This window comes from Myotis nattereri (genome assembly GCF_964212035.1).
Source record: "Myotis nattereri genome assembly, chromosome: 13".
Lineage (NCBI taxonomy): Eukaryota > Metazoa > Chordata > Mammalia > Chiroptera > Vespertilionidae > Myotis > Myotis nattereri.
This window is the reverse complement of record NC_138088.1, coordinates 30,395,574-30,417,004: the sequence shown is the minus strand read 5'-3', so window position 1 is coordinate 30,417,004 and position 21,431 is coordinate 30,395,574. Positions and strand designations below refer to the sequence as shown.

The 21,431-nt window shown below is 38.5% G+C and overlaps 1 protein-coding gene across 1 annotated transcript in view; it reads right to left on the bottom strand.

Moving 5' to 3' along the window:
* The window catches only part of PCDH15 (protocadherin related 15), a 1,196,276-nt gene that overhangs the window by 1,053,420 nt on the left and 121,425 nt on the right, over nt 1–21,431 (bottom strand). The gene's annotated exons all lie outside the window — the stretch shown is intronic.

Genomic DNA, 21,431 nt, shown 5'->3' with positions numbered 1-21,431 from the left:
TCACTTCAGTAAAAACATTCCCAATTTCCTTTTTGGGATATTGGAGTACCTAGGAAGAGAGGGGAGTTCTGAGTCATTGGGAGAGGCAGTGAAAAAACAACAATAAGACAACAGCAGAAGACAGACTTACTAAGCAAACCAGTGAAGTAGCCCATGTTGCTGGAGATCAAGAACATTCTCCACCAATGCAGTGATCACAGTTGTCAGGACTGATGAGTCAGAGATGCTTTGTTAATTCCATTACTGTCTCCCTGGGCCAGAAAATAAGGTTTTGCAATGGTTCTTTTGGGGATTTTGAGAATCTGATTATCATTTTTGGAATTTTACTTGTCCTAATCTGGTGATTAAATGACATGTCAACTGCCTTTCTTTTTTTATCAATTAAACTGATATTTAAAAGCCAGTGATCAGAATAAGTAGAGAAGTATGGCTCTCCTGTAATATGAATGTCTCAGATATATGGATGAGGGCAGGAGCCAAAAGAATGTAATAATACATCTCAAAGAAGATAACTTGGTATCATGTTTGTATCCTATTTCTAATGGTAAACATCTGGCAAATGTTATAATTAAGTCTTTCCTAGGAATGTATAAAGATTAGTAAATTTAAATTTGAGATTAAAAGATAATGAGTGCAACTTTTTGTATTTTTAAATCTGGAAGATAATTTTTTTATCAATGGCATCTAAAAATGCTGTGTTATTAGACTTACAGAGACTTAAAAGCATAGAAGTAGTATACATATTTATATTCAGGAAGCAAAGTTGTATATCTAGCTATGTAAGCAAAGTCACTATATGTCATGTAACATATAAGGAAGATACAAGCAAATAATATCAAATTTCTCCAGTCCTATAAAATCAGTGATAAGCAACAACTCTTTTTCCAACTAATCAGCTTGCTATTGGCCGTTAGAAAGTTGTACATAATTGAACCAAAAAAAATGGTATGTTCAGAACTTGAATTTATTATACATGAAAAACAACCAAATAAGAAACTTTGCTTTTGGCACTATTTTGGTACCCAGAACCTAAAATATAAATCACAAGGTTAGAAAAATGACATTTTGGAGGTACTAAGCAAAGTATGTGGGTGCATCCTTAAGATATCTCAAATATGTAATCCCATATAAATTCACACAGAAATACACATTGTGATATGTGTATGTAATATTTCATGCAATATACTTATAAGATAATTATAAATAGCATGCAATTAAAGGTAATGTGTAGTATTTATAATAACATGGTGAAGGAACAATAACTTTGAAGAGACTCTGCTTTGAATTTGTCCATGGAGGTACATCAATTATAACAAAAAGAAAGTACTAATCTGGTGGGGATGTTGATAAATGGAGGAGGCTATGCATGTGTGGAGATGGGGATATATGGGTATCTCTCTGTTGCCTTCTCTCAATTTTGCTGTGTACCGAAAACTGCTCTGAAAATGGTCTTTAGAAAAGTCTGCATATATGAATCAGAGAATGTCTTGCTCAGATATAAAGGATATATCTTATTTTAAACAGCATAAACTTGCTAATATTAAACTATAGTTGACCTAAAAGTGGTGATTTTCAGTGTATTCACCATTCTGTAGTTTTGATCATGGGAAGCAGAGTAACATAGATGCCTATCACTAGTGGAATGGTTCAGTTAAATATGATAGATAACAATACTGTTTAGTGGTTTGAAACAAAAGAGTAGGTATACATTCAGCACCAAAGTATAACTTTAAACCACAGTGCTGCTTTCTATAACACAATAGCATTTACATAAATTAACAACACAGCTCTGTGTATTTAGCAACAATATGTAAATATGATTATCCAGGACATATATTAACACTGTAAAGTGTTAATCTGCCTGTGCAGAATGGAGAAAATGGGCCTTGAGGTTGGGAATCAAGGAAGAAAATATTAAAAATGTATGCTGAGTGAAAAGGGAAGATCTGTGGGCACAGGCCAATCATGAGAGTGTGCCAGGAACTGAAGTCTATCATTAAATCAAATCTCAGTTTCTGTGCTTAGAACAAAAATAGAAATCATATTTCCTACTTATTATTATGAAGGTTAATTTATAAAATCTGTTTAAAGAGCTTAGCACGATTTGATATTAAGTAGTAACTACTATGCTGTTATAATTATCTTTATTAATGTACTAAAGGCCTGGTGCATGGATTCGTGCACTGGTGGGGTCCCTTGGCCTGGCCTGCAGGGTTCAGGCTGAAACCAGCTCTCTGACATCCCCCGAGGGGTCCCAGATTGCGAGAGGTTAAGGCCAGGCCAAGGGATCCCATCGGTGCACAATCGGGTTGGGGAGGGATCAAGGGAGAGCTCCAGGGTGTGTCCAGCCCATCTCACCCAGTCTCCATCCGGGCCATCTCACCTGTCTCGCCCAGTCCTGATTGGGGCCAGCCGGCCAGGGAGGGACCGCAAGAGGTTGGCTGGCCAGGGAAGGGACCGTGGGAGGGCTCCAGGATGTTTCTGCCCCATCTCACCCAGTCCCGATCGGCTGGACCCCGGCAGCAAACTAACCTACCAGTTGGAGTGTCCGTCCCCTGGTGGTCAGTGTGTGTCATAGTGACTGGTCGAACAGTTGAACAAATGGTCGGACACTTAACATATTAGGCTTTTATTATATAGGATAGGATTATACCAGGTTTTTTGTTTTTACTCTTTAGTGGGCATTTCCAACAATGCTGTTTATCATCCCAAGTCCCTCTAAAATTCTCACATAAAACAATTAATATAAAGCTGTTAGAAATTGCTCTTAGAAATGTAACATACAATTTCTTTATTTTAATTTACTACTTGTTGGTTGTCCTAGGATGGATAGTTAAGCAAGTTGGAATAGGTTCACTTTTTGAATGAAGAAGAGTGAATTTTCATTAGTATTTTTTAAAAAGCCTTCAGACAGGTTTGGAAGCTGGAAGCTAGGTGACATAGCATAATTTGCTATCTTACTGGAGTTCACTCCAGAGTTCCTGAGACCAGGAAATGCGAGGAGGAATAAACAGCTTTGTAAATTCAATCGATAATCAAAGCTGATTTGCTGTGGGTTGATTTCCAGAAAGGCAAAACCTGCAGTCTTAGTCCAGTCAGTCAAAAAATAACACGATGAGGCCATGCTCTCTGAGGGGATATGTGCTGGAAGAAATCCCAGAAAATACAATGTAACATTCCCCAGGGCAGAAAGCTTGGTTCCTCGTGCCAGACAATGGCTGGATCAGTTTAGCCCGAGTTTGGAAGCAGCCCTGGCAGCTTTGCTCGGGGGAGGCTGTCTGCCGAGGACTGAAACCACTGCTGCTCAGTAATTAACTCCTCCCAAATGTGAGGCAAGGAGGCAGCAACAGTGGCCTCCTTTGCTACCCCTGGTCTCATTCCCCCATGATCAAGCCAGTGTGCTTTTTCTAGGGCTATTACTAGGTATGAAGACATTATTGCTCCCTGTCCCATAGGCCGTTCCAATAGGCATAGTTTCAGGCTTCAGTGATTACTCTGGATGTACCTAACACCTTTACTGAATTGAACATCAAACACTCAACAGAGTAAAGCCTTACCTTTTATGAAAACATGAATAAAATTAGCCCGGCCGTGGTGACTCTGTGGTTGTGCATCAGCCTATGAAGCAGGGGTCACAGTTCGATTCCCAGTAGTATGCCCGGGTTGCAGGCTCAATCCCCAAAAGCGCAGGAGGCAGCTGACCAATGATGCTCTCTCATGATCGATGTTTCTATCTCACCCTCTCCCTTCCTCTCTGAAATCAATAAAAATGAATTTTAAAAAACACTAATAAAATTAGTAGTGAAGAAGGTGGAGATACAGAAAAGTAGAAAATAATATTTTTAAAATGATGAGGAGAAGGAAGTAATGCATCTTTGTGTGTGGCAATCCTAGGTGCTTAAATGTGCAGAATTTGAATTCAGAAACACAAAATAAAATCTTGCCTTTACTTCTTATTTCCAATTTAAAATCTCTAGGTATTAGTTTATTCATCTGTAAAATTGTGTCTGTGCTCCTAGATTGAGTAAATATAAATGGCATTACTTATGTAGACTGATTATCATAACACCTAAAACATAACAGAGAATAAACATTATATGCAAGGATATGGAGCAACAGGAACTCTCGTTGCTTGTGGACATGCAAAATGGTACAGCTACCTTGGAAAAAAAGATTGGCTTGTTTGTCTTCTTGTTAGTTTGTTTTGCTGTATTTTACAAAATAAAACTTATTCTTCACCATACTATCCAGCAATCGTGCAATGTAGTATACACAAAGGAGGTGAAAACATATGTCACAAAAAAAACCTGCCCATGGATATTTAGAGCAGCTTTATTAACAACTGCCAAAATTTGGAAGCAACCAACATTTCCTTCTTTAGGAGAATGGTTAAGTAAATATCAGTACATTCAGACACTGGAATATTAGCACTGAAAACAAGGGAGCTATCAAGCTATAAAAAGAGGAAACTTACATATATATTACAAAATGAAAGAAGACAATCAGAAAAGGCTATATACTGTATAAGTCCAACTCTATGACATCTAGTAAAAAGCAAAACTATGAAGACAATAAAGAGATCAGAGGTTGCCAGGGGGTTAAGGGAGAGAGTGATGAATAGGTGGAGCACAGAGTTTATTTAGGGCAGTGAAACTCTTGTATGTGATATTATAATGGTGATAACATGCCATCATAAATTTGTCCAATCCCGTAAGACGTACAACCCACAGAGGAGCAGCAATGAAAACTATGGATTTTGGGTGATGGTGAGTCAATGTAGGTTCATCAGTTGTAACCAAGAGTGGTGGGGGGTTTTGATAATGGGTAGGCTGCTATGCATTTGTAGGTTACGGAAAATCTCTAATTTCTGCTCAGTATTTCTCTGAACCTGAAACTCAGCACTCAGCAGGGATGACAGGAAAGACCCAGAATGACAGGAAAGCAGAGTTCCTTTGTCAGCAAGTGGAATTAGTAAGGTTTTCCCGTAAAACTGCTTGACTGAAGCTGATTTCCAATGGAAATGTGAAGCACAACAACTTGGGGGGAAAATTGTGTGCATACAGATCACCCATGAAAGCCTAGCAATCATCTCACAATAATTAGGGGCCAAAGCCTTGTAGTTACACAGGTGAGGGCTGTATTGCAGGGTGCCATTTTCAATTATATTTATCTCCAGGTCAGACAGGTCTGGCAATATTTGTTATATGTGTATTACTTCTAATCTCTATTTAAAATCCTACAAAATTAGTCAACTTTTTTATTTTACTCGTGCATTCAGTACCATCAAGCAATGTTTCTTCCAGCCACACAGAAAAGAAGGGACAGATTAACAATTTGATTCTGTAAAACAGATGAGCCACACTCCCCCAAATCAAAAGCAAAACCCTTGGAGGTAGAAACTGATATATGTGCATCAATTTGGAAATGATTCTTGACTCGAATACTGTGCTTTTTAATTTCAATGAAAAAGAGTCCCATAAATTGTTTGTACAGTCGGACATGATACAGCAAATGTAATTGCTACTTCCATTCTTCCCAGTGATGAATTCACAAGAAAGAATCAGCATCCTACACTTGCCAACTCCAAGTGTTTTTATTCTGAATGTCTTTATAACTTATCACTTGCTGTGGATTTATCTATTTTTGCACAGCAATTGTATTTTACAAATTGCCTCCTAAAAAATAACCAATTCTTGGAAGTAAAATATATTTTGACAAACTTGTAGTAGAATAATTACTCTAAATTTTCATTGCACCTATTACATGTGAGCCACCCTCTGCCCTGGTAAACTTTGCACCTTCTTTTTCTTTCTGAGAGATTTGCCATAGCCAAAATATAAAAAGATGTTTGCCAAACTTTTTCTGCATTTAATCAATGTGATTCTCCTTCTTGGTACTGAAGCCATCATTCCATAACATATTAGAGGAGGAAGCACCTTGAACACAATCAAGTAGTTACATACACCCAGAGAGCATTTAATTTTCTCTATCCCCAGAATTAAGCCATCTGAAGTTGGAGCTGAAACTCATGTTAGCAGTGATCCTCTAGACTAAACTAAAGAAGAAAGAGAGAAAGCAATTGTTTGTAGGGTCCACAGGCTTCAGAAGAATTGCAGCCGGAGAAATACAGAGACTATATTATCTCCTGAGAGTTCCCTGCTGTCAGAGTTAATTCTTAGATGTCTGCATCCCCACAGAAGCAGCTTGAGAGGATTTGGACAAAATAATTCCATAGAGTATCCCTTCTGTCCTGCTGTGGGGCACACGTTTTAGAAGGGAAAGAAAAATCGCTGTGGGAAGTGGACAGTACTAAGCCATTCAGTGTATTCCTTTTAAGCTGGATTTTGCTCTGTGCCCAGCAGTTGTACATACATAATAAAGAAGTTGTACATACCTAACGTTTATGGTGCATTCACAGCGAGGTTCATTTTAGAGATGAAGTAGCAGAGGATAAACAGAACCCAGCCGCATGATCAGCTAACATGGTAAGCATCAGAGCTGAGATTCAAACCAGTGTGATACAAATTCTGATCATTCGGATTCAAAGGCCAAGTAAGCCCTAAGCCAGATCAATACTATCTCCTTGTCTGTGTCTCTCTTTGCACTGTCCTCACCAGAATTCAGTATTTCCTCACTGGAATACTCAGTGAGTGAAAAAACGCGTCCTTTCTTTCAATAACCACTTGCAGTTGGAAAATTGATTCTTTTCTGTATGAAAGCAATTCCTGATTCTGCATTTAAAAAGACACTTCAGGCAAGTTACTTCACTACAGTTTCACAAGCATAATTCACAGAAACAGTCTTCTTATATTTTCTGAGTGAATCAAAGCATCAGGATTAAAAATAATCACCACATGTGTATGCTTGCTATGCAGAGCCTGCAGGAGTCTCACAGCTTTCATTTTCTGAGAGCAAAATGGACCCTCAGGCATTATGTTTCACTTTTGGCAGACAGGGTCAGTAAAAAAAAACCTAGATGTCTGTGTCAATGCCAGTAAAACAATCTTCTGCCCTAACTATCGTTAATTAAGACTTGTATTAAACAGTGAATCTGTTTTTTAAAAAATGAGCATATGAACTATTGAGCCACATCACTGCTGACATTTAGCAGAAATGAAAGAAAACTCTCTGTAGTATGCAAGCTAATTATATCCATTAACGAACAGATAATGTAAACAACATACCAATGATTTGTCCATCTTTCCACAAGTCTCAGTGTTCAAAGAAACAAAATTTTACTGGCTACCCATTTTTAAATCTCTATAGGTTATGTTTGCTTGTTTGTATGTTTGTTTTCCTTCATTTCAGCTGTAATAACTTATTTTATTCCAGAGAAAGAATCTTATAGGCTGACTACTACCTCATAAAGTATCAATGTATGCTAAAATGCTCCTATTTTTTATTTATTTTGTCATATAAACATAAGACTAAATCTTCTTCTAATTATTCCATTGTTTGATTTTTTTATTTTTAGAGAGAGAGAGGAAGATAGAGAAAAAGAGAGAAACATTGCTCAGGTGCCTCCTATACATGTCTCCTCAGGGACTACAACCCGAAACCTGGGTGGCCTGACCGGGAATTGAACCCGTAACCCTTCAGTACAGAACATGATGCTCCAACCAACTAAGCCACACCTGGCCAGGGCCCCATTCTATTTTGGGATTTGTTTAATTTTTTTTTGTTTTTTTTACATATCAGATATTAGTATTTAAAACTAGAGAAAATAAAATAGCAAAGTTTGGAAATGACTATTATTCTCAAATACAGACTAAAATAATTGCTATCTTCTTATTTCCTTTTTTCTAAGTATAGTAAAGGAGGGTCACCAATTATATCTGATAAATAAAGGCAGTTTGCCTCTGATTTTCAAATTATAACACGCCAGGGTGAGAGGACAGGATGAAATCTAAAAAAAAAATCCCTATCAAAGTAAGCTATGTTAAATGCCAGGTGAAATATTGGAGTTGGAAATTGGCCAAGATTTTCTGGCTATCTTATATACTCTCAAGAATTACAATGAAAGAAATAATAAAGACTTATGGTTGGGACCTTGGTTTAACATCTCAATGGGAAGATTAAGTTATCTATTCATGAATGCACTTCCAATGTTATAAGTTGGCTAATAAAGGGCATCAGGGAACCATGAGACAGTTCTTGAAATAATTTGCCTTAGCTACATATATTTTCTCTTATCTATAGCAGATCTCAAAAGTCTTAAAGATCCAACATTCTACGCTTAATAGAAGTCACACTATTAAAAAGTTCGATCATGAAAAAAATGTTCTTAGACCCCTGCAGAGAGACATAAATAACATACAAATAAATACTAAAAATTAAATTTTAATAGTTTTCTATTAGAAGTAGTAAAATAGATCTTATGTAAGATTTTTCTTTTTTACTGTATTAACAAGCTTCCTACCACCCACAAAACAAAATAAGAAAATACCCGAATTGTCCTTGCTGTGGAACTTTAGCCACTCTCATATTTAGCCTCAATTCAGAGCAATAAACAATTACAACAATTATAAGCAAGCCTGATATCAGTCATCTTATCATGTAAGTATAAATCTCATTTAAATGTGAGCTCGTTGACATTTATTCAAGGTGACTGTGCAATTACATATATGAGCTTTCATTCTATCTATAACCCTGCTGAAATAAAATTGTGTAAGCCCAGAAAAGGAATAAATCAACAACAGTGAAGAGAAGAAAATTATGTTCAGGGCTTGGGTGTTATCAGCTGAGTAGAAAATTCAACAAATTTGAGAAAAAGGAAAACTGTATGTAGCAAGTTGCTGGATCAAATCTGTCGGAAAAGCTAAACTGGGAGATTAACAGGAAGGTGCAGTGAAGTGGAACTCAGGCCTCCCGAGGGCTTGGCTGCGGGTGAACGTTGACACTTGGTACTTGGAGTGGAAGTGAACATTGTGGTTTAATTCAAAGCCTGATATTTACGTTTAGTTCTGAACATAAGATATCTATGCCAGTGTCCCTCATATGCCATGTCACCACAAAACAAATAAATGGTTTTCCATTTTTCCAGGTCTTCATTCTGGGTTTGATAATGGCTTCTAGGATATACTCGTAGGTAGACAGACAGACAGATAGATGATAAAAACATAGACACAGACATAGGATGTGGACTACTCACAGGCATGATGACTCTAACTCTTTCATACTATTTTGTAACCTCGTGTTTCAGATTACAAAAATCTATATCATAAAAGGCTTGTGATATTATGATAGCCTATATCACAAATGAGAAGTGGCTCTCGCGGCGGGCGGGGTGCCGGCAGTGTCCATGGAGTGCAGGAGGCGACGCAGGGTGGCAGGCATGGCCCTAATCGTGCACTGTACGCTGGGCCTCTAGTAAATAAATAAATAAACAAAAACAAAAAAATAGAAGAAATGTAAAAAACAATATAAGGCTGTAATAGCAGGTGAAGGAAGAGGAAGAGAATTAAATCAAATAAATCCTTATCTTTCATGGTGTGGACTCAACAAGTTCTCTTTATTGTTGACTAAGCAAGGAAATATTTTTGAAATGTTGGAGGCAAACCCTAAAAAAAACTTAAAGCAAAAATGGCAAAGTTTACCTCTGTGGATGGGAAAGAGGTTAGGCGAAATAATGCTGCTTTTCTTTTTTACTCATGAGCACATTTATAAATCTGACTTAAAAAAAAATAGTCACGTTTATATTTGTTTTACAACGATGAGTTTTCTAAAAACTTTACTGACAACATAGCAAAATGACTTTTAGCATATAGAAAGGTTTTATACTCTATCTATGAAAGTATATTATCTCTCCCTATATATAAAGCCAGGGACCATAACACCATAACGACCAGGATGACTGGTTGCTATGATGCCCACTGCAGCCAGTAGCCAGCCCAATCAGGGGGTGGGGCTGGCAGGCCAAACTCCTGCAGCCCCTCCCCCCGGCCGCCCCACCCCCGATAGGTCCCCACCACACTGATCAGCCCACTGTCCCTCCCCCAGCCAGCTCCGACCGAATTGGCCACCCTACTCTGATCAGGGGCAGGGCCAGCCAGCCAACCACCCATGGCCCCTCCCCCAGACCACTGGCCCCCCATCAGCCCCCTCACCCCATTAGGGAGTGGGGCCTGCTGGCTGATTGCCCGCGGCCCCTTCCCCCAGCCAGCCCAGCCCTGATCAGGCCCTGATTGGGGGGGGCCAGCTGGCCAAGCTCCCAGCATCACCTTCTCCTGACAAGTCCTGCCCAATCCATCCTGATTGGGGCTGGGCCAGTCAGACCTCTCCCATGCACAAATTCGTGCACTGGGCCTCTAGTATATCTATAAGTGAGTTTGTAAATTAAAGTACAGCATAATCAAAACCCTGTAACATTAAGAATGCAAATTTATTTTTGTAAGGTATGTGAAAAAATCTGAGATGGGCAGAGGTGAAAACTACGTAAAGTCCAATAATGGAGTTTGTTTCTAGGGTACCCAATACATTTTCTGTCTGGGAAAGCACCATGCTAAGATATTGATGGCAGAGATTTATTTTTAAATAGCAATACCAGGTGATGTGAACTGTAATAGTGAATGGAAATGTCAAAGGAAAGATTTTCTAAATTTCTCTTCAGAAGTGAATGTTAATAGTGACAGACTCCATGGCCAAAGAATACACTAATGGGATACTAGCAGTTCTCAAAGGTGTTGTGTAGGGCATGGGGGATGAGTAAAAATATTCCCATAATAGTAATTAAGAAGCCAATGTCTTATTCATTCAGAATGAGATGCTTGAACCTCTGGTGCAGTAGGAAATAATTTTAAAAATATCACCAATTACAAACAAGTAAATCAATAAAAAATAGGATGGGTAGGAGACCAAGTAATATCCCTAGTAAGTGGCCAACCAGGACAAAGATATGTATGTTATTTTTATAAAATAAAAATATTCTCATTTATGTGATCCTCTTTGAAAAGAAACCTATGAAAAGTATTAAAATGTGTTTCACTTAAAAAAATATTCTACTAGAAAAGGCAATAATTCCAAACTAATTTTATAAAGCTAACATTACCATTCTACCAAAAAGATAACACTAAGAAAACTACAAACCATTATCTCTGTTGAATACAGATGCAAAAATTCTAACTAAATACTAGCAAATCAAATATAACAATACATTTAAAAAAATAATACATCATGGTCAAGTCAGGGTCAATCCAGGGACACAAAGATGGTTAAACATAAGCAAATCAATCAGTGTGATACACCACATTAAATATATATATATGCCTAATATGTTAAGTGGTTTGGTCAACCACTTAACCAGTCGCTATGATGAGCACTGACCACTAGGGGGAAGATGCTCCGAATGGTAGGTTAGCTTGCTGCTGGGGTCTGGCCAATCAGGACTAGGCAAGATGGGCCAGACACTCCCTGGAGCCCTCCCATGGTCCCTCCCTGCCCGCTGGCCATGATCAACCCTGATGGGGACTGGGCAAGATGGGCCTGACATGCCCTGGAGCCAACCTCCTGTGGTCCCTTCCCGGCTTCTAAAATATTTCTTCTAATTAATTTCCTTCCAATGTGCACAAATTCGTGCACCGGGCCTCTAGATCAGTGATGGTGAACCTATGACACACGTGTCAGAGGTGACACGCGAACTCATTTTTTTTGGTTGATCTTTCTTTGTTAAATGGCATTTAAGTATATAAAATAAATATCAAAAATATAAGTCTTTGTTTTACTATGGTTGCAAATGTCAAAAAATTTCTATATGTGACACAGCACCAGAGTTAAGTTAGGGTTTTTCAAAATGCTGACATGCCGAGCTCAAAAGGTTTGCCATCTCTGCTCTAGATAAAGATCAAGTATCACATGATCTCACTTATATGTGGAATCCAATGAACAAAATAAACTGATGAACAAAATAGATTCAGAAACATGGAAGCAAGGAACAGATTGATGAATCTCAGAGGGAAGGGTGGGGAGAGATTAACCAAATTATATAGGCATAACCCATGTACACAGACAATAGTGCAGTAGGGCAAATGGGGGTTTGGGGTGGGGTGGTAGGAGTTAATGAGGGGAAGAGGGAGAATCTGTAATACTTACAACAATAAAAAACATTCAAAAAAAGATAATATAATTATATCAATACATGCAGTAAAACCATTTGACAAGGTACAACATCCACTAATGATTAAAGTACTCAATAAAATCATTATGAAAGAAAAGTACCTCAACATACTAAAGGCCATATATGACAAATCCTCAGCTAATATTATACTCAATGGTGAAAAAAATATTTTCTCTAAGATCAGAAAATGACAAAGATGCCTATTCTTACCACTGCTATTCAACTTAGTACTGGAATTCCTAGCCAGAGCAATCAGGCAAGAGAAATAAATAAAAGGCAACCAAATTGAACATTAAAAAGTAAATTTGTCACTTTTTATAGATGACATGATTCTATATATAGAAAACCCTAAGTATACCACCAAAAAAAAAAAAATTAAAACCAATAAACAAATACAGTAAATTTGCAGGATACAAAAATCAATGTACAAAAATCCATGATGTTCCCATGTATTAAGGAAATTTCAGAAAAATATTTTTTAAGTTCATTTTGTAATTGCAAAACAACAAGAAGAAAATACCTATGAATAAACTTAAAAGATGTAAAAGATTTAAACACTGAAAACTACAAGACATTACTAAAAGAAATTGGAGAAGACACCATAGAAAAATATTCCATGTTCATAAAATGGCAAAATCAACATAGTTAAAATGGTTATATAACCCAAAGTTATATATAAATTTAAACAATCCCCATCAAAATTTCAATGGAAAAAAAATTTAAGATATAGAACAAAAAGTCATCAGATTTGTATGGAACCACAAAAGACATAAAATAACCAAAGCAATAAAAAAAACTGCAAAATCAAAGGTATCATACACCCTAACCTTATATTATTATGCAAAGCAACAAGGATCAAAACAGCATGGTGTTGGCAGAAAAACAGACACACAAATGAAACAGAATTTAGAATCCAGAAATAAATCTACATATATATGGACAAATAATTTCTGATAAAGGAGCCAAAAACATACAATGGAAAAATAAAGCCTCTTCAATAAATTGTGTTAGAAAAAAGTTACATGCAAAAGAAAGAAACTAGACTGCTAGGTGTCAACATACACAAAAATTAACTCAACATGGGTCAAAGACCTAAATATAAGACCTAGAATGAAATAAAAATAAGATTCATTGAAGAAAACACATGTGCAAAACTTATGGACCTTGGTCTTAAAGAGGATTTTATGGATTTAACCTCAAAAGCAAAAATAAATGAATGGGACTATATCAAACCACAGGCTTCTGCACAGCCTAAGAAACCATCCACAAAATCAAAAGGCAACCAACTAAAGGAAAGATATTTGCAAACAACACCTCCGATAAGGGGTTAATATGCAAAATATATAAAGTACTTCTAATGGTGAAAGGACTCAAAGAGGCATTCTGAAAAGAAGATATGCAAATGACAAGGAAATGTTTAGAAAGTACTCATTATTTTTACTCATTAGGAAAAGGAAAAGAAAACCACAGCAGAATGATTAATATCTAAAGTGTGATACATCAAGTGAATCCACTCTAGGAAATAGATCCAAGTTTCTGCTTCTAAGATAGATTATGAGTGTATATCTGCTTACTACAAAAGAATATAAACCAATAGGTTTTCATCTATATTTAAAGTACCATAGTACCATCTTAAATTTAAATAATAAATACACATTTACTACTTTCTTCTGTTCCTTTAAGGTGTATTTTCCTTACCTCCCTTATCTGATATCTGACCCATTAGTGGATAACGTCTAATTCAGTTTTCATGTGGAAACACGTTTGTTTTTTAAATATATTTTATTGATTTTTTACAGAGAGGAATAGAGATTTAGAAACATCGATGAAAGAGAAACATGGATCAGCTGCCTCCTGCACACCCCCTACTAGGGATGTGCCCGCAACCAAGGTACATGCCCTTGACTGGAATTGAACCTGGGATCCTTCAGTCCACAGGCTGACGCTCTATCCACTAAGCCAAACCAGTTAGGGTGTGGAAACATGTTTTAAGGTTAAATATTTGCCATGATTCCAATCATTTGTACAGCTAATGAATAAAAGAATGCATATTCAACTAGTGACTCTATACTTTGGGATAATCCTAATTCTTCTGAATATAATATCTAACAAAAAGTAGTATGGAGTTAAGCACACACACAAACGAACAACACAAAACAAAAAACTCATAGACACATTCGAAAGTATGGTGATCATCAGATGAAGGAGGCTGGGGGGAGATAGAAGAGGGTAAAGAGGGGATAGATGGTGAAAGAAGGAGACTTGACTTGGAGTGGTGCACACATGATTATTATAATGTCACTTCAATAAACTCAGGTAAATTCTAAAAAAGAAAATAGTATGCCCTGACCCGTTTGGCTTGGTGGATAGAGCGTCGGCCTACTGACTGAAGTGTCCTGGATTCGATTCTGGTCAAGGGCATGTATCTTGGTTGCGGGCACATCCCCAGTAGGGGGTGTGCAGGAGGCAGCTGATCGATGTTTCTCTCTCATCGTTGTTTCTAACTCTCTATCCCTCTCCCTTCCTCTCTGTAAAAAAAAAAAAAAAAATCAATGGAAATATATATATTTTTTAAAGAAGAAAATAGTATGGATAAAACATAGCTATTATAATAAAAGTAATAACTAACCTTTACCGAATAGTGATTGTGCTCTTGGCATTGTGCTAAAAGATCTCCTTTTAATCCTCATGACAATATCATGACCCTATGTCCTCTATTATATAACATTTCACTAGACTCCTTGCCTATAAAATAGGCATTATCAGTCAAAGTGTGATATCAAAACCAAAATTAAGGTAATTTCTGGGAAGCATGATGATAATCACATTCAGTTAATTGAGGTAAATAATTTAATTTTAGTAAACTCTTTCTTGGTAAATTTTATCTTTACTTTTATCTTCTAACATTATCACTATGAGAAGGGAAATGTTATCCCAATTTTATAAGTGAGAACACTGAAATAAAGAGCTTACATGATTTAAGTAAATTTTCTCAGTATATGGATCTGGGACTGGAAACCCATTCTTCTTTCATTGAATCACTATGATGTAGTTGGATTGCATTACACAATTAGAGCAAGTTAAGATGTTGCTTAGGAATACTTAGACAATAACAAAGTATACTCTAGTAGTTAAAACTATTGAAAAGAAAATGTAATTACATTTTTAAAGTCTCCATATTAAACTTTATCTGATTCCTTGCTAACTAACGCAAACAATAAGACAACAAAGTATAGAATACTGGTAAGAGATTTTGTCAGATATTACTAAATTTATTTAGTCTCCAGAGCATTATAATTAAAAACTTTGTTTTAAAGTCTCACAATTAGTAGAAAAGAATAAATAACTGCAATAGTACATCAGCTGGTGAATTTTGCAATTATTTTTTTTCTTGAAAAGATAGATTTACTAAATGTAGCTCATATATTGTAGCAGAATCACTAAGACTTCAAAGAGGAAGTGAGTAACATTTTACTGATACTGAACACTAATAAGTAGCATCTGGGAAATCTAAAGATTTTACAAATAATAAAGTGTAATATGATAGAAAAATAAGTTGAGGGTTAAAATTGGAACACAGAGTGATTTAAAATAAAAAAAAAATGGAATTGCTGTATAGGGTTTACAGTCTAAAAAGTTGGCGTTCATGGGGTGAGAAAATGCTTGTAACTGGAATTACTCCAGGACATGAAAGGATAATGAGCAGGAAGATTTAAAAAAGAGAACTCCATAGTGTTAGTAAGATAATAACATGGAAGAGCAGCATATTTGGTTGGGCATGTGAAATCATCGTTTTATTCCGTTAAATCCCAGTAATGATAAACTATGCACTGATTTATATAAGCATGGTTTTAGCATATTAGCAGGGAATGGTTTAAAACAGGCAGGGTCATGTCCCCTGGGGTATAATTTGTAGGTCCAAGGTAATAACGTTAGTAAATGACTAATCAGCAAAAGATGTCTCATAACTAATTTAAGGTTAAAAATAATAATCTATTTTAAATTATTATTAGCAGCATATACCCCAATGTAACAGTAAATGACAGATCTTTTCCAATCTGGAAGCCCATAGTTAGGGGCAAAAAGGTAGAGAATATTTAAGTAACTCAGTGGCATGCTGTGCAGAGTGGGAAGAAGAAAAAATAGAAAATTAAGAAGAAAGGAAATTGAGCATATATTATGCATCCCAATAACTATGTAATGTAGACATTATTTTTAAATGAAAAACAATCCAAGGAAAACTTAAAAAGAAAATAATTGTCATAGTTCACAATTTTCCCCAAGTCTATATCTATAAATCAGCAAAGGAAAAATAATAACATATTGCTGATACAACTGTCAAGAGACATTTTACTCAACATGAAGTATGGAGGTATTACAACTGTAGATAAACTAAAAATGAAGGCCAACGAATTTATAATGTTTCTTATTTCTCACCAGCTGCAAAATGGACCTAAGCATAAACATAATCCCTAAAGAGGTCACATTATAAACTATCCTAAATCTGTAAATTAGTTAATCATCTTTAATATTTGTTTTATTTATTACTAGAGGCCCGGTGCACAAAAATTTGTGCACTCGGGAGGGAGGGGGGGTCCCTCAGCCCAGCCTGTGCCCTCTCACAGTCCGGGGCCCCTCGGGAGATAACGACCTGCTGGCCTAGGCCTGCTCCCGGGTGGCAGAGGGCAGGCCCAATCCCTAGGTGCAGCCCCTGGTCGGGCTCAGAGCAGGGCCGATTGGGGAGTTGGGGCGCCTTCCCCTGTCATGCACAGAGCAGGGCAGATTGGGAGGTTGTGATGCCACCCTCAGTCACGCTCAGGGTAGGGCCATTGGGGGGTTGGGGCACCGCCCCATCACACTCAAGGCAGGGTCGATGGGGAGGTTGCGGCGCCACCCCGTCACACACAGAGCAGGGCCCATCAGAAGGGTTGGGGCTCCATACCCTGTCATGCACAGAGCAGGGCCAATCAGGGGGTTGGGGCACTGCGCCCTGTCATGCAGAGAGCAGGGCACATCAGGGGGGTTGGGGCTCCGTACCCTGTCACGCACAGAGCAGGGTCAGTCAAGGGGTTGGGGAGCTCCCCCCTGTCATGCACAGAGCAGGGCCGATCAGGGGGTTGAGGAGCTCCCCCCTGTCACTCACAGAGTAGGGCGGATAGGGGAGTTGGGGCACTGACCCCTGCCACACTCAGGGCAGGGCGGATCAGGGGGTTGGGGAGCCACCCTCTATCACCCACAGAGCAGGGCCGATCAGGGGGTTGGGGCGCCGCCACTGTCACACTCAGGGCAGGGCCGATGGGGAGGTTATGGCTCTACCCTGTCACACACAGAGCAGGGCCCGTGGGGGGTGGGGGTGGGGGTTGGGGCGCCGCACCCTGTCACACACAGAGCAGGGCTGATCAGGGGGTTGGGGTGCCGCACCCTGTCACACACAGAGCCGCAGGGCGATCAGGGGGTTGGGGAGCTCCCTCCTATCAGGCACAGAGCAGGGCTGATCAGGGGGCTGGGGCGCCTTCCCCTGTCATGAACAGAGCAGAGCCGATAGGGAGGTTGTGGCCCCGCCCCCTGTCACACACAGAGCCGCAGGGCGATCAGGGGGTTTGGGTGCTGCCCCCTGTCACGCTGATCCCGGTGCCGGGAGGCATATTACCCTTTTACTATATAGGATAGAGGCCTTCTGGTGCATGGGTGGGGCTGGCTGGTTTGCCCTGAAGGTTGTCCTGGATCAGGGTGGGGGTCCCCACTGGGGTGCCTGGCCAGCCTGGGTGAGGGGATCCCAACTGCTTCATTTTTTTTTTTTTTTTATTCTGGGCCAGCTTTAGCTCTGGCTCCAGCTCTGAGGCTTCTGCTGCTGAAAGACGGTATCTGGTTTATTTCAGTTCTATAATCAAAACACTGTATAACTCCAGCTCTGAGATCCCGCCCTCACTGAAAGCAGGTTTCTGGGGTTTTGTTTAGCTTCTATATTTGTTACAATGTTTCTTAAACTGCAAGCTCAGAGGCCGGCAAGGCAGGTGGGGAACGTTGGTTTCCTCCGTCACTGAAGCAAGCAAGCCTCATGTTAGGTTCAAGCTGCCTGGCTGCCGGCCGCCATCCTGGCTGGCAGTTAATTTGCATATCTCGCTGATTAGCCAATGGGAAGGGTAGCGGTCGTATGCCAATTCCCATGTTTCTCTTTTATTAGAATGGATAAGAGTAGATAATATAGAAAACTAACACACTTTAAATGTGTTAAACATCAAGTCAGATTTCTTCTATGTCAAAACTATTATATTTGAAAATAATACATATTTTTAAATATGTATTTATTGATTTCAGAGAGGAAGGGAAAGGGAGAAAAACATCAGTGATGAGAGAAAATCATTGATCAGTTGCCTCCTATACAGCCCCTACTGTGGATCAAGGCTGCAACCTGGGCATGTGCCCTGACCAGGAATTGAACCCTGACCTCCTGGCTCATGGGCTGACAATCACTGAGCAATACTGGCCAGGCAATAATAATATTTTTGACGTATACAACATTGTTGTTGAAATACTACAGTTGAGATTGAGGTCAAAGCTCTAAATATAATGTTTGCATCTATTCAAGTATGAGAAAATAATACATATCCTTAATGCTACTGCATATATTTAGCAGCAGATATGTATCATTTTAGTTTGAGGGTATCTGGGAGAAAAACAAAACAAACACTATAACTTTTTCTTGCTAAAAAATCACAAGGTGTCAGGAACTCTTTTCTCTTTACCCCTTCCCCCATTGAATTCTATTGACTATTCCAACTATATACCCTTTGGCCACTTCCAGAAACAAAACAGAGTAATGAGGAAATAGACCAGCCGTGGGCAAACTACGTTTGAAATGAATAAAACTAAAAAAAAAAAAAAAAAAAAAAGGCCCTAACTGGCTTGGCTCAGTTGATAGAGCATTGGCCTGCGGACTGAAAGGTCCCGGGTTCGATTCCGGTCAAGGGCATGTACCTTGGTTGAGAGCACATCCCCAGTAGGGAGTGTGTAGGAGGCAGCTGGTTCATGTTTCTCTCTCATTGATGTTTCTAACTCTCTATCCCTCTCCCTTCCTCTCTGTTAAAAATCAATAAATATATTTAAAAAAAAAAAAAGACCGTACCCTTTTATGTAATGATGTTTACTTTGAATTTAGATTAGTTCACACAAACACTCCATCCATGCTTTTGTTCCGGCCCTCCGGTCCAGTTTAAGAACCCATTGTGGCCCTCGAGTCAAAAAGTTTGCCCACCCCTGAAATAGACTATGACATCAACATGGATTGCATTCATCTCCAATGCATATAATTTGTGTTAGGTAGAAAAATTCATGTAGATTCTCACATGCTTTCCTTAATAATGGCTATTTTTCTCAGTATACAAATAAGTGCTGCCTGGATTTCCCTTCCTGTGTCTTTTGGACTCCTACATCCTTATCTTACTGAATATTTGACCTTCTACCTGCCTAAGATATACTCCATTTTGCATTAGTTGACTCTAAAAACCTGTGCTTCACACATTACTTACTTTAATTTGTAAATTCTTTCTCTACCTTAAATCAGATATAAGTAATTTAGATATCTCACATTCCTAACCTTAAAACTCAATTGTAACTCTCAACTTTCCAACTCTAGCTCACTCTCAACACTTGCTCCCTGGGCTTACTCCTTCCTACTGGTCTACACTGCTAAAGGTGACAACAGGGAGCCATGCAGACCGTGAGACTAGCCCAGCCGTGGGCAAACTACGGCCCGCGGGCCGGATCCGGCCCGTTTGAAATGAATAAAACTAAAAAAAAAGAGACTGTACCCTTTTATGTAATGATGTTTACTTTGAATTTATATTAGTTCACACAAACACTCCATCCGTGCTTTAGTTCCAGCCCTCCTGTCCAGTTTAAGAACCCATTGTGGCCCTCGAGTCAAAAAGTTTGCCCACCCCTGGACTAGCCTGAGGAGACAGGTAAAGGAAGAAAAAGCAATAGCACTGCCAGTGATAGATGCAGTTGATAATATCTGGAGAGTATCAGATATATTTGTATAGACAGAGGTGACATAGAAATATAGTCATATAAATAAAATAATAATAATAACATGTCAATCATAAGGTTGCCTGGTGAGAAACAGGAACAGGAAATCCATGTTTATTTCATAGTCTGTGTTCCTCATTCCTTTGTTTCATGCTTTCCAGGGCTAGAATGAAATAGTTGGGGAAAACACACACACACACACACACACACACACACACACACACACACACACACCCCTAGGCACCATAGGCAAGCACACACTGGTCCAGAGCTAATTAGTTGTCATACAGGCAAAAGAAAATCTTCTCTCTGATTAGAGCAAGGAGCGTTAACTGCTTTCACTGTAGGAGCCTTTTAATGGAAGGCCTACTCAAAGGTAGAAACCTTACCACTTACTAGATTTGAGAGGCTGGAAATGTTCTAATCTATGGAAACATAAACAAATAGGCGACTTATGTCTTGATGTGCATCGGGAAGACAAAATACAATAATATAGTCATAATAAAATACTCTCTCTTTTTAAAGTAACTTGGAAAAAAATGCTAACATATGGTAAAAATGATTCCCTTTTTAAAGAAGTATACATTAAAAAAAAAAGTGTACATTAGACCAAAAAAAAAATGTTTTAAAGAGAAAATGACCAAAGAAGTAAATAAGAATTAATTCAAAAGTTGTAGTTAAATGCATTATATTAAAGTCTTAAAGTAAAGGATGGTTCTTGATTTCAAGACTTAAGATGAAAAACAGCTTATTTTAAATTAACTTTAAAGTTTATAAGAACCTCAAGCAAAATGGCCTAACCCACCTATCTGTGCTGCATTATTAGCTTGCTAATGTAAAATGTTGGATATACAGAATGAAAAGCTACCAAAGGTGCTGAGCAGTAAACTACATGTACTCAGAGTCTATTCTGTGGCAGATATGACAGACTCTGACAGTTACAAAACGATGTCAGAAATGGGTACTCCACCTCCGCAAGAACATGCAGCATAGCTGAACAAACAAACATCTATGATACTGTTGTAATAACCTGGTTTTCATTTAACAGGAAAGGAGACTAGGGAAGAATGGATAATATAAGCATGCCATTTATACATCTTTGCTAATTTAATACTGTGCAAGTTTGTTCCCAACTGACCGACGGTGGAAGATACTAGACAAAGGAATTTGGACATATGCCCAGTAAGGTCTGTGTTAGGTAGGAAGGTGCGTACCTGTCTGTCAGTCACACCTGGGAGTGAGTTAGTGGCCAGAATAGGAGGGGCCACAACAAGGGCACGAAACCTAA